The sequence below is a fragment of the Chrysochloris asiatica genome, unplaced genomic scaffold (genome assembly GCF_000296735.1).
Source record: "Chrysochloris asiatica unplaced genomic scaffold, ChrAsi1.0 scaffold00092, whole genome shotgun sequence".
Taxonomy (NCBI): Eukaryota; Metazoa; Chordata; class Mammalia; order Afrosoricida; family Chrysochloridae; genus Chrysochloris; species Chrysochloris asiatica.
In genome coordinates this window covers 2,126,161-2,139,802 of record NW_006408610.1, presented here as the reverse complement: position 1 = coordinate 2,139,802, position 13,642 = coordinate 2,126,161, and positions in this window count along the sequence as shown.

Genomic DNA, 13,642 nt, shown 5'->3' with positions numbered 1-13,642 from the left:
TTCAGTTCCTCCGGCTTGAGAAATGCTGAGCGTGTTCTTCCTTTTTGGTTTTCTGACTCCAGACCTTTGCACATATTATTGTAATATTTCACTCCATCTTCTTGAGTTGATCTTTGAAATATTTGTTCAGTAATGAGGAGGTCCTCTAATATAAGCTAACCCAAATAGAGCACTTACTACCTGCCAGATACTAAGCATTTCATGTCAATGAACTCATGCCAATCCTTACAACAAAGAGCCCTATTGGCACAATGGTTGAGTGCTCAGATGCTGACCAAAAGTTTGGTGGTTTGAATCCACCCAAAGCTCTGAGGGAGAATCTGCTCTCTGGCAGTGTACTATCATAAAGATTACAACACAGAAAACCCTACAGGGAAGTTCTGTCACATGGGATCACTCAGAGTCAAAATCCTGGTGTGGTACTGTAGGATAAGCAATCAGTGGATCTTAACAATAGCATTCCTTACAACAACTCTACGGGAGAAGGTCTATTATCATCCCCATTTTACAGATGAAAACATTGAGGCACCATGATCCAAGATCCAAGAGCTGGGCTGTGGCAGACACAGAATTTGAATTCCAGGTGTGGAGTCTTGACCACCACGGTGAGCTCACATATGTCCACTAGGCCCAGTGGAGCTGAGTGGGTCTCGGGGCACATAGTGAGATAGATGGGCAACATCAGCGTAGCCAGGACCATGAAGGACTACACTTAAAGGTCACTCTGTCCCGAGGACTCAGAGAAGACAGTGATAACTGATGAGCTTTCACAGGCACGAGAGGCCCCTGATGTGCATTGGTGGTTGGTGCTGGGCCTTGAGGATGGTCTTGAAAACTGAGACTGTCTGTCCCCCATGAAGTGTTATAGGCCGGAAACCCCCTGGTGCAGCTCTACTCTGTTCTATTGGGTCACTATGGTCAGAATCCACTCAATGGCAGTGGGTTTTGAGTCTTTCAACTTTTTCGATTGTTCTATCCCAAATTTTAAGGTCCTGGTGTGGCACTGTAGGAACCGCAAGGTTGGCGGTTCAAACCTACCAGCTGCTCCTCGGAAACCCTATACGGGGTCGCTGTAAGTTGAATTGACTCAACAACACTTAACAACAATAAGCCCAAATTCGAATATTCCCAGGTAAATCATGGACCCCAAAAGCTGAAAGAGAATCCCTAGGGAGTCCCAGTGTGGCACTGTCAGATAAAGCACTGGACTACAAGGTTGGTTTGAGCTGCAAGGTCCACAATTCAAAGCTATAAGCCACTCCTCAGAAACCCTATACAGGGTCGCTGTGAGTCAGAACTGACTCAACGGCACTTAACAACAACAACACAGAAATGTTTTCCCTATCTTCATTGTTCCAGTCCTGGCTTCTCAGCTTTCCTGAGATCCCACTGGTTCACCACCACCCCAGGGCAGAGAAAGGAATGGCCTTACCTCAGAACTTCCACCATTGTGATGTGTCATGGAGTCTGTTCCAACTCACAACGACCCTGTGCAGGGCTCCCAAGGCTGTAAATCTTTACAGGAACAGAAAGCCTCATCTTTCTCCCATGAAACAGCTGGTAGTTTCAAACTGCTGACCATAAGGTTCAGAGCCCGATTCGTAACGACTACATTACCAGAGTCCTTAACACTTCCACCAGCAGCCAATAAAATCTGCTTAGACTATGACTGAGGTCAGAATTCAGTCTGAGACAAGAATCAGAACTCAATCAGAGGACGGCATTAGCAAAATGTGGAGTAATGACATGAAGGCTATTACCCACAACATGAAGTAACCTTGAAAATGCCATGCTGAGTAAAATCAGCCCATCACAAAAGGACAAATATTGTATGATCTCACTTATATGAAACAAGCAAATATACAGAATAGAAACTGAACATTATTAGTGGGTACCTGGGGTGAGAGGGAGGCAAAAAGGAGGAGTTTTTGCTTAGGGGTTGTTGAGGTTCTGTTCATGGAGTGATTTGGAAAAGGATAATGAAAATGATTGCACAACTTAAAGAATGTAATCAATGTTACTGAATTGTACGTGTAAAAATTGTACACGTTTTGTTATGTGTATTTTCACTACAATAAAATAAAAAAGAATCAGGACTCAGTCTGGGACCAGGGCACAGTATGTAAACAGGATCAGGGCTCAGTGTGTGACCAGGATCAGGGCACAGTATGTAAACGGGTTCAGGGCTCAGTGCGTGACCAGGGTAAGGGCTCAATCTGTGGCCCATCTCATGATTCAGTCTATTAGTCTTAGACGCTCCGATCCTCCATTTCCATACTACTTCTGTTGTTTGATGTTGTTAAGTACCATTGAGTCGGTTCCAGCTCAGAGTGACCCTGCATAGGGTTTCTAAGACTTTGAATCTTCAAAGAAGCAGAAAACCTCATCTTTCTCCTGTGAAGCAGCTAGTGGGCTTGAATCGCAGACCTTGTAGTTCTCAGTCCAGTTCTTATTGTATGAAGTCACCACATTCTCCTGGTGTTTGGTACGACAGGTAATATGGCCTGGGTTCCAGACAGACTTCACTGGCTGATAAATTGTTGTGCTCCCATCACTTGGTTAAGTTACTAATTTGACTTAACCTTGAGTGTGCTTTTCTTCTTCTGAACATTGCTGTAGGCGCCTCAAACTCAACCCTATAAATTGAAATTTCCTGAAAATCTGATATAACCAGCATCTGCCAGTGGTACCCAGTGGCTCAACTTGAAAACAGGCCATTGGCCTGGAATCCCTTTCAGGAAACCAATCCCCAAAGCCTGTCATCACCTGGATCACTCCCACCTTCTAATCCTCTCTCCCACAGTTCAGACCTGAATATGTTCTTGCTTAGATTTACAGCAGCTACCTCCTGGGTTCCCTTGTCTCCATGATTGCTCTCTCCCACCATGCTCAAAACTATAACCAGATGGACTTTCTAAAGTGTCGGTCTGACTATGTCACTCTCTGACTGGATGTCATGGAACTCAAGGGAAAGGTTTGAGCTGAGACAGTGGTTAAGATGATATCTACTTTAAAACTTGAGCAAAGTGGACTCACAGGGCAGGAGATGCAAAATGAGAAGAGAAACACAGAGAGAAGACGGCTTAAAGCAAAACTTTAAGACATTTTCATGACAGAAGGGGAGAGACCCACTAGGAAGTGTGAGGAGGGACAGCCAGAGGAACAGGGAGACAGCCAGGAGAGTGTGGAGGTTGAGTGTGGAGGCTGAGGGAAGAGAAAGAGTAAGGCCTGAGCTGCGAACAGTCCTCTCTGTGTCTAACAATTCAGAGGTTGCTGGTGACCTCATGAGAATCATTTGATGGGGAAAAATCAAATACAGAGGACAGAAGAATAGTGAATTCAGATAATTCTTTCAAGAAGCTGGACTAGGGACAGGTCTGGTAATAGTCATGGCCATAGGGGCCACATCAAGGGAAGATTTATTTTGAATAAGAAGATCTGAAGACTGAACCCATTCTCCCCACCCCACCTCTCAGAGCCTGGCTCACACCCACTTGCCCATGAATGAAGTTTCATGTTGAGGGAGAATGTGAGAATGGCGGCATAGAACGTCAGGCCAGAGGAGGAAATAGACCCAGAGAGATGTAGATACGACAGCAACAGATCCAGAGTAAGGGAGCCTGGTCTATTGCCTCCTGATCCTCTTGTTCCCCGCCCTGGGAGACCTCTGTTTTATCCTTCGTTGCTCACACAGCCTTATGAAGATGAGGAGGAGCAAAAAGGAGCTAGAATTGGAGTAGTGGGCCCAGGAGTTCTTAGAGATCTGCAGAAGACCAGAGCAGGAACAAGGAGAATGAGGTTCAAAGGTGGGACTCCATGCTATCTCCTGGCTCCAGACCTTCCTCTGCCTCATCAGACGATGTTGGGCCTTTCCTGCCATCTGTGACTCTCCAGACAAAGTGTGACCAGAGGAAGTTACACTAGGTGCCTCCAATGGCTTCCCTACCCACATCTTCCGGGAGCCAGGGCAGAGATGGTAGGCCTCGCTGCGCTGGTGTTCCAGCCCTTCCTGCTGGAGAAAACAGCAGTGAAATGTAAGTAAAACCCAAAGCTAATTTCTTTGGTCAGAAGGAGGAGGCACTGCAGCATTTTCAAACCCTAATTAAACCAGCTCGGGTGGTGTAACACCAAAATCAGTTCCAAGATCAATATTGCTATTCATTTAGAAGTGTAACGAGGTTAGAGAGGTGAGCAAAGGAAATAATTAACTCATTTGCAGCCTTTTTAAACAGAAACAGTCATTTTAATCTCCCGGGTAATTAGCTATGCTCTGCCCATCAATCAGGATCACAGCCATTATTTTAAGTATTTGATGAACGGAGGACGGATGGGGTTAAGGCATCCCCCAACTCCATTGTTGTCGTTAAGTGTCCTCGAGTTGATTCCAACCCATAGCAACCCTGTATAGGGTTTCCAAGGAGCAGCTGGTGAGCTTGAACCATCGACCTTGCAGTTCAAACGACTTAGCAGTCTGACACATTAGCCCACAACGCCACTCCAGAACTCCATCACTTACTGGTAAATCGGGGATGATGTTGCGAATATTTCTGTGAAGGGTGACTTAGGTCAATGCTGAGAGTGACTGGCAAGGCGGGGCTGTCTGCACAGGGGATCCCTGGTGGGGTGGGTGGGTCACATGGGAGAACAGCTCCGTCCAGGACTTGTAGTCAGCTCAGTCCTGACTGAGTAAGCACACTAGGAGCAGATCCTAATTTGTAAAATGTGACTAAAGTGAAATGACAACTAGAAAAGGGAAAAAATTATGGATTGGAACCCTGGAATGGGACACTCAGGAAAGGCCTAGCGAGCCCTTTCAGGAGCCTGATGTGAGAATGGATTATTGCCAGGACTGTGGTTGTTGGTGGTGTTAAGTGCCATCGAGTAGATTTTACAAGGGGCGGCTGGTGAGCTTGAACCAGCCACCTTGTGGTTCAAACTGACTTTGCAGTCTAGCGCATTAATACACAGTGCCACAGCCAGGATCATGGAGAGGGACACATACTCAAAGTGGCATGGTTGCCACCATCCCTGAGTGGGGTATCCTTGTTTCCAACTGTGCTGGTTAAGAGACTGGGTTGCTAAGCAACATACATGCTGCCTGGCTTTCTAACAGGAAGATTATGTTTCCAGCAGGGCATCAACCCTTAAGTTTTCTCATTCCGATTATTGACCTGGTTTACCCAATTTTACAAACTCCAATCCATTCCAGTTTTGATTCATTGGCTATGACCGAACCAGTAGAACCCGTTCAAAGCCCTGACTCCCTCTCACAGCAGTCGGAAGCAAACTGTGAAGCCTCATCCTGGGCCTGGAAGTGCTGGGGGCCAGGAAATCTGGGTTCTGGTTCTGTGGCGCCTTCAACAACTCTCTTCTCCTTCTGGGTCTCAGTGTCTCCACCTGCACCAGCTTTGGAGGCGTGCCCGTTGAATTAGCCTGAGGCTAGCCAGTTCTAAGTGCCCAAGGGCTTCCAGCCACTGGAGGGCAGCAGAGGCTCAGGGACCCCTGGCCCAAGAACTGGGCTGTCCTGAAGTGGGCAGAGAGGCTAAGCAGGAGCTGTTCCTATTGAAGCCCTGGGTTCTGGCTGTTACTGAGGGAGAAGACTCTAAGGTCTCACCACAGGCTGAGAGGACTCCTTTATCTGCTAAATGGGAAGAAAGCTCATTTAGCAGATGCGAAGAATCCTGGTGCAGTGCTATAGGATAAGCACTGGACTGCAAGGTCAATTTGAACCACAAAGTCAGTAATTCAAACCCACTAGTCATTCCTCAGAAACCCTATACAGGGTTGCTATGAGTTGGAACCGACTCTCTGGCACGCAACAGCAACAAGAAGGAGATGAGGAACCCACAGAATCAGGACCTATAGAAGGTCAGAAAGTTAAAACTACCCAGGCCACACCGGGACAGAACCCTCATTGACCTCCTTCTCCAGGCTGGCTGGCTCAGGACTGCACCCCATGGCCTCACTGCGCCATGCCAGGTCATCGCCAATCCCTTCATCTCTGTAAAGAGTTCTGCTTGCGTGTCTCCAGCTGTGGGAGGGCCTCATCACCTCAAACAGCTCTCATGGCAAGACATTCCCCTCTCTTCTCCACAGTAACCAGTTAGGACGAGAGGCCCTGGGATGCTGCCTGACAAGCTTCCCAGGACATCCCCTGGGTCCTCTGTCCCCACTCCCTTGGGCAGAGAGAGCCCTGACTATGCTTATCACCCCATGAGTAATCCCAACAGGCTAGGCCCTGGGTACAGGGTACAGTCTCCACAGGTATGTGTGTGTGTGGGGGGGGGGGGCAGGAGTGGTGGAGAAGGAAGGAAGGATGGAAATGAGGAAGCAGAAGGAAAGAGAGGCAGGAAAAGAAGAGGGAGGGAGACCTGGATGGGGGCCTGGAGCTCAGTTGCTAGGGGCAACAGCAGTGCATTCTGAGGAAGAACCAGATGCTGAGGGGGGTAGCCAGAGGAGGGAACCGTGATCCAGGAGGCAGCACAGACTCTGAGGGCTTGGGGTGGGGGTGTCCATGAAGGAAAGATCCCAGGAGACCTGAGGGGTGCAGAGGCCCTGGCAGGAATGCCTTAGTGGCTGCTTTGAGTGGCTGCTCTGACCCCAGTGCCCAGATGAGGGAACCGGGCCTGCCGCATTTGCAAGCTCTCCACACGGTAGCTCATGGGGCTACAGTTTGTCTGGTACTCCAGAGTTCAAGCAGATGCCGAGGCTGGGGCTTGCACCAGGCTGGGGCAGAATGCTTAATCAAGCACAGACAGCCGCACCCAGGCTCTCCGGGGCCTGCTGGGGCACCAGCCTGCCCTTCCCTCCTCCCTGCCTCTATCCAGGGAAAGAACCGTCAGCTTCAGGAAGAGTAGAAGCAGAAAGCTTGAGAACTTTGAGGCCTTGGGACAATCACATGCCCTCTGAGGAGTCCCTGTGTGGTGCAAACAGTTCATGCTCTCAGCTGGGAACCAAAAGGCTGCAGGTTCAAGTCTGCCTGGAGGCACCTTGGAAAAAGGGCTTAGCAGTCTATTCCCAAAAAAGCGGCCATTGAAAACCCATTGGAATGCAGTTCTACTCTGTCACACGTGGGATTGCCGTGAGCTGGAATCAACTCTACACCAACCATTTTAGATATATTACACACACAAAAGGGGACTTCCAAAATGCCGTCATTTTTTTAATTCCATTTTTCCATGAACTTTTTGAAGCCCCCTTGTATATGTACTGGAAAACAAATTTGTGCGCCTTGCCTGATTGTGGTATTTGTCTTATTGCAGTGGTCTGGAATCAAACCCTTACAAGCTCTGCCTGCAAGGGGGCAAATAACTTTGCCCTTGAATGTGTTTATCGTTAAGTCTATACATGTGTGAGAGTCCTTTGTTAAAATAAAAAATAAAGAAGAGAATAATTGATAAAGGGAAGGGAAGTTGTATTTCCCTTACTTCACTGTGTGCCAACGAGGAATTTATACCCCCATTTTCCAGATCAGAAGACTGAGGCTCAGGGAGAGCAAGTTAGTGAAAGTACTAGTGATTAAATACAAAATTCTGAATTCCTAAAGCCATCTCCACTTTCCAGTTTGCCTTTGGGGTAACCTGCCAGGCTAGATGGACTATCTGATATTTGTTGTCTCCTCCCCCAAACCTCTGCTTTCATAACATCAGCCCCAGCTCAACCCCTTCAATCTTTGCTGCCTAACCCATCTGCAGGGTCAAGTTCACTCCGACCTCAGAGTATTTGAGGCCTTTCTCCACCCTTCCAGCCATCTCCCAATCTCTGCCACTGACCCTGTCACCACCACTGTTTTGCTACAAAATTTATTATGTTCCCAGATTCTGGGGGTCAGACATCTGGAGAGGGACACAAAGGGGACCACTTGTATCTGGTTCTTGATGTCTGGGGCCTCAATGGCTGAGGAATGAGTGACTCAATGTCGAAGTTCTGAAATCATCCAAGATTTGTTCCCTCACATCGCTAGAGAATGATGCTGACTGTCGGCTGGGAGTTCAACTAGGGTTGTTGACAAGGGCATCTGCAAGGGCCACTCACATGAGCTTCTTCCTAGCATGGTGACCTGGGTCCTGGTAGGACCTCTTACATGGTGGCTCAGGGCTCCAAGAGTGAGTGACCCTACAGGCCAGATGAGATCCGCACTGCATTTTATGACCCAACCTTGGAAGTCAAATATAATTTGTTAAAGTACTCACAGCTTGCTCAGATTTTAAAAGAAGGGTGCCAAACCACCTCTCCAGAGACAGGTGATAGTTCCCACTGTAGAAGAGCCTATGGAATGGGTAGTTTTTCATCTCATCCTAGGAGTCCTGGTGTGGTGCTGCAGAATAATGTGCTGGACTACAAGGTCAGTGGTTCAAACCTACCAGTAGCCCCTTGGAAATTCTATACAGGGTCACTATAAGTCAGAATTGACTCAATGGCACTTAACAATAACAAAAGTGACCATCGCCTTCCTGTCATTGTTGTGATGAAAGTCATCCCCTTCCCTTTTTTCTCCAAGCCTTGTCCCGAAGCCCAGCTACTGGTCTTCTCCAGGTAGCCTGTCTAGATTGAGAGGTCCAGTTCCTGCATCCCAAGGGATGGAACGACAATGAAATGTACACCTCCAAAGAGACATCTGGTCTCCCTCATGGCACATCTGGCGCTCTTGCTTTCCTGCTCTTCTCCTTTCTTACCTGCAAACTCATCCTTGCCTGTCAGGGTTCCAGTACTGTCTTTCTGAAGTCTACCCTGGAACCTGACCCCGTTGTAGGACTTGAACCCCCATATATTTGCTGATAAACTCCCAGCCAGTACTTCAGTCCTGACTTTCCCCCCAAAGGACCGGGGTCCTCACCTATCTGCCAGATGCAGGACATTTCCACCTGTCCCTAAACTGAGTGAATGGTTGACTGGTATCTTCCAAAGGCTATGTTCTGTTGAAGTACCCGTGAATGTGACCTTATCTGGAAACAAGGTCCGTCATATGTATGCGAAAACTGGACAGTGAATAATGAAGACCATAGAAGAATTGATGCCTTTGAGTTATGGTGTTGGAGGAGAATATTGAAAGTGCCATGGGCTTCCAAAAGAACCAATAGATTGTATTGGAAGAAATGCAGCCAGAGTGCTCCTTAGAAGCCAAGATGGCCAAACTTCGTCTCTCATACTTTGGATATATTGTCAGAAGGGACCAGTCCCTGGAAAGGATATCATGTTTGGTAGGGTGGAGGGTCAGAGAAAAAGAGGAAGACCCTCAATGAGATGGATTGGTCAAGTGGCAACATCGATGGACTCGAGTGTGGCAACAGTAGTGAGGTTGGCCCAGGATCGGGCAGTGTTTTGTTCTGTTGTGCATAAGGTCGCTATGGATTGATACCCACTTGATGGCACCTAACAACAACTATGTAATTAGTTAACAGGAGATCACACTGGAGTAAGGTGGGGCCTAATCCATCATGACTGCTACCTTGTAACAAGAGGAGAGCACACAGAGGGAAGACAGTGGTGTGAAGACAAAGGCAGAGATTAGAGTAAGGCTGCCTGGGGCTAGAAGACCAGTCCTTCAAACTAAAAGCCCTCCCACCCTGGTGCCCACAGTCAATCCAACTCAGTTCCTGATGCTGGCAACTTCCCCCTCCCTATGGGCCCCTAACCTATGGACTGGTCGCCATCCAGCTAGTTCCTCATGCAAGAAGATCATCTAACATGAAGATCTGATCTTGCCATTCCCCACTGAAGAATCTTCTGTGACCCCAGCTAAAAATCTCAGCTATTTGCAAAGGCATGCAGAGCCTTGTGTACCATCCGAGTTTTTCCCTCCTCTTTGCCTTTACTTGTCACCTTTCCCCTCCTCCCTGCACCTGTGCTCTGGCCTCTAGTCCCCTGGACATGCTGCATTTCACTTCCTGGGCTTTGCACAGTCAGAATACCTTTCCATAGCCCTCGCCTTGGAAAGGCCTGTCCAGCCTCACAGTACTGTCCAATAGAATGTTCTGTGATGATGGATATGTCCTCTCTGCAATAGCCAATAAGTTAGCTACAAAGCAATTGATATGTGGCTAGTTGTTGTTGTTAAGTGCCATTGAGTTGGTTCCAACCCATAGCGACCCTGTATAGGGTTTCCGAGGAGCAGCTGGTGAGCTTGAACCACCAACCTTGCAGTTCTAGCGCATTAACCCACAGTGCCACTGTGGCTAGTAGGACTGAAAAATTGAATTTCTAATTTTAGTCACTTTTAATTCAGTTAAATGTAAATAGTCACATGTGGTTTGTGACTAACACAATTCCAAAATGTCATTTCTTCCAAGCAGTCTTCCTTGACCTCCCAAGCCTGGGCTAGACACAGTCTCTTCTATGCTCCCACAGTACTCCGTTCTTTAAGGTGATTATTTATCGGTCTCCCCAACTGGCCTGTGAGATCTTTGAGAGGCTGTATCTTAGTCATGGTATCCTCAGCTCCCAACAAAGACCTGGATCTCAGTGGGTACTCAACAGCTGCAGAAAGTACATAAATAGTTTAGACCCAGGCCTGGACATAGACTAAGCCTGCTGTAAAGACCAAATCTAAAATGACCCCTGTAGGTCAGAGTGTGTGCCATAAGTAGCATGTGGACATGTGTACAGACCTCCCTGACCTTTGAAGAACTTCTGCAGACCCCCACCCAGCTGGGGACACACAGATATTGGTGCTCTGGGCAGGACAGGAAGCTAGTCTCTGAATTGGCCTTTGTGAAAATCAAACCCTGTTTTCATTCTTGTTTCTAAGATGCTTCATCTGCATTGCAGATGAATCTTCAGGGAGTTTAAAAAGAAAAGATTCCAGTTTTCTGTGTGGGACCACCTGCACGCTCAAGCGCCATATCCTATAAACAAGCCCTTGGAGGCACAAGGAGAATTTGCCATTTAAATGGTACTTCACCTCCTGAGCCAAAGATCCGTTTCCTGTTTTATGGGGCTCTTGTTAAGAGTTTTGATATTGGATTTTCTTCAGATGGAGCCTCAGGCTTCCTTTTTTCCCCTACCCTCCACCTCTCTTCCCTTTCCTCCCCACTCTCCCTGGCCTGGCTCCCCAGTCTCTTTCAGATGCCTCTGTCTGGGATAGTGTCTTCCACTCAACACTGCAGGTTCTGGGACTAGAAGAAGTAGCAAGCACGGTACCTGTCCTCAAGGAGTTTCCAGGCAAGAGGGAGAGGTGGTTGTCTTTCTGCTCTTCCTCTCAATTTTCTGCACCCTCCTTAAAATGCACAACTATAGAACTCTGGAATTGATTAAGTTCTCAGGGGTCTGGTCCAATTTCCCATTGCAGATATGGAGAGATTGAGGTTTGGGGAATGGACTGATCTCAGCCACCACAAGCAGTGGAGGGAGGACCCTGAGGCCTGGGCCCCCAATCTGGGATCAGGACACCTCACAGCAAGACCTATGCCTCCTCCCCATCCTGCCCTTTCTCGTCCATTTGGGCAGCAACATGGGGACTCTTTGGTCCTCCTCTTTGGCACAGACTATGGCATGGCCGTGCTCCCCAAAGAGGATACTTATTTGTTTTAATAAGAGGCCACGCCCCTTTGCAAGGCAGTAAACAGGAATGTGATCATTACCAGGCCAGGCAGCAGGTGCCTCTATTATTGCTACTATGTTCTGAATCTCTTAAATGGCATTGAAAGGGCGTGTCAATTTCTTGAAACCCACAATGGGAACCCCTACTGAGGAGTGAGAAGCAGCCAAGGCAGCAGAAGGGGAAACAGGTCTTCAGGTTTATGGCTCAGCCAGAACCTTCCCTGGCCAGATGGAAAACTGAGGGGCAGGGATGGGGATAGGAAGTGTGGCCAGAGGCCTGGACCAGGAGCCAGAACAAATCCCAGCTGGCCACCCACTCTTTCTGTAAACCTGGACTGTTCTCTTCTACTTTCTATGCATCTATTTTCCTCTGTGCCTAAGAGAGGCAGGAAGGAGGATAGGGCTGCAAATGTTCTACAAATCACATAAAGGGTGCCCAGAGTCTCTTCTCCCAGCAGCAGCCCCCACACCTGGGGCCAAGCCCTAATCTGTAAAGGCTCCAGCAGCCATAGGAAACTTGCCCCCAAACAACTCTCCTAGCTTTGTCCCCAAATCAACTCTCCCCTGTTTGACCCTACACCTCTTAGACACTTAAGAACTGAATTCATGAATGTCACTTGGAAACTCAAGAAAAACACCAAAGAAGGGGCTAGTGTCTTGGTTTGTCTTAATAAGAAAGCATTGGGCAAAGCACTTCTCAGTCTATTAAATTCAGGAAATGACCTCCCAGCATCCAGACCCCTAGTTGTACACACACTTGCACACTGACACATTAACACGTATCCATGCAATCACATTCATACTCCCATACGTGCACAATGTACCATAACTAAAGGATTCCATACCAAGCAGTTAGGGAAATGTGACAGACTATATCTCCCACTTGGTGATTCTCAAAACTGCTTAGCAATTAAAGGCTCTGAGAAGTCCTGCAAAAAAAAAGATTGTTTGCATTGGCATTTCCCAAGCTTATGTAACCCCTTTCTGTAGGTAAAACTTTGAGTCAGCAAGAAATGGCATTTTTACCTGCCAGTAACAGAGCTCCAACTGTAGAAACCTAGACAGATTCATTGTGGGGTTTTTCTCTCTCCCATATCTAGAGATCAGTAGTCCAGGGTTGGTATGGTAACTTCACCATGCCATCTACAACCCAGGTTCCTTTGCTGTTTTTTGGCTTCCTTAACTTCAGTCTGTCTTCAATGTCACCTCATGGTTCAGTATGACTGCTGGGCTCCATCATGTTTGCATTCCAGGCAGGAAGCAGGAGGAAGAGGGAGGAGAGGGATATGTGTTTGTTATGGTTCTCTCTCTTTTACAGAACTTTCCCAGGAGCCCCACAATTCTCATTGCTGATATCTCATTGTCCACCCTAACTGCAAGGGAAGCTGGGAAATGTAGTCTTTTAGGTGAACACATTGCCCTGGAAAATAGAATAAGGGTTTTCTTATCAAGTAAAAAGGGAATAATGAGACATGGGTATACAAGTCGGTATTCAGTCACGACTTCTTTGTGTTATTGTATTCTAGTAACTAGTTGGTCAGGAAGAATGGATCCCATCCATATTTACTGTGTTTAGAAGCTGTCTCACCATTATCAATTTCTTAACTTCTCTGTGTCTATACTCCTGTCTTTAAAATAAGAATTATTACGAGTGCCAATGAGATGAAGTAGGTATAAGCATTTTGTAAAATGCTATTGAAATGACAGGAATTCTTGTTTCATTAGTTCCTCCAATATAGCCTCATGACACAGGTAGTGCAATACCGTCTCCCCATTTGACTGGAAAGGAAACTGGCTCAGAGATACGAAGTGATTTCTCTTATGATGAAGGGACTCTGGTAGCGTAGTGGTTACAAATTGGGCTGTTAATCTCAAGGTCAGCAGTTCTATACTACAGTCGTTCTGTGGGAGATAGATGAGGCTTTCTGCTCCCGTAAAGATTGACAGCTTCAGAAACCCTGTACAGGGTCACTATGAGTCGGAACCGGCTCCACAGCACACCACCACGACCACCATGATGAAGTTGAGCTCAGTATTTAGTGATCTGTTGAACCTTGATCACAGCCTCAGTCTGAATTCTGACGGTTATAGACTGAGATTTGAT